At 32.3% G+C, this 867-nt stretch overlaps 1 protein-coding gene across 4 annotated transcripts in view; it reads left to right on the top strand.

Annotated features, from left to right (window-relative positions):
* LOC106876482 (sulfotransferase 4A1) overlaps positions 1-867 on the top strand; it is a 71,098-nt gene that overhangs the window by 27,648 nt on the left and 42,583 nt on the right. The window contains exon 8 of one of the 4 annotated variants that reach the window (XR_001410255.2): positions 129-627. The exons of 2 other annotated variants lie outside the window; for them this stretch is intronic. The gene's annotated coding sequence lies outside the window, so the exon portion shown is untranslated. Of the gene's footprint in view, positions 1-128; positions 628-867 lie in introns of those variants that run through there. One more of the 4 variants, XM_014925046.2, reaches the window with a different exon arrangement.

Here is an 867-nt window from a genome sequence, read left to right as displayed (position 1 = left end):
CTCTCTCTCTCTCTCTCTCTCTCTCTCTCTCTCTGTATATATGTATGTATGTATGTATGTATGTATCTATCTATCTATCTTTTACTTGCATCACCTTTTTTTTTCTCTTATTCTTTTACTTGTTTCAGTCATTTCACTGCGGCCATGCTGGAGCACCACCTTTAGTCAAGCAAATCGATCCCAGGACTTATTCTTTGTAAGCCTAGTACTTATTCTGTCGGTCTCTTTTGCCAAACCACTAACCCTAACCCTAAAACCCTAACCCCAACCTTAAAATCCTAAAGCTATAACCAGTGCAAACGCACAAATGATGCCATAAATAACAGTGACAAACAAAATATACACCGCCAATAGTTGTTGTTGACAAACAACGGCAGTAATTTTATCCAGCTGAATACACGTCATTGATTGGTTGAAATTACCGAAATACGACTACTTTAACACGAAATAACTTAGAAAATATAAACTTTTTTCAACAACACTAAGAGTAAAAGATGTTTTATATGACACATTCTACCAGTGTCCGAAGTTTGAAAGTGTTTAGTTACAAAAAATTAATTTCTCAATCTGCCGTTCGAAGGGAAAAGATCCATGTTTCATATTTGGGTGCTTTTATTAAATTTATTCAGTTGTTAAACATAAATAAATCTTGGAATTAAATGGTTTTGATTTACTGTCAGATGACTTTTAGCCAACCCTGTATACATATATATATATGTATGTTTGTAGGTGTGTATATATGTGTGTGTGTGTATATATATATATATATATACACACACATATACATATAACTATATACATATATATATGTATATATATATGCACACATATACATATAACTCTCTCTCTCTCTCTCTCTCTATATAT

This window comes from Octopus bimaculoides, chromosome 24, assembly GCF_001194135.2.
Source record: "Octopus bimaculoides isolate UCB-OBI-ISO-001 chromosome 24, ASM119413v2, whole genome shotgun sequence".
NCBI classification, from domain to species: Eukaryota; Metazoa; Mollusca; class Cephalopoda; order Octopoda; family Octopodidae; genus Octopus; species Octopus bimaculoides.
The sequence above is the reverse complement of the archived record's forward strand: the minus strand, read 5'-3'. Positions and strand labels throughout refer to the sequence as shown.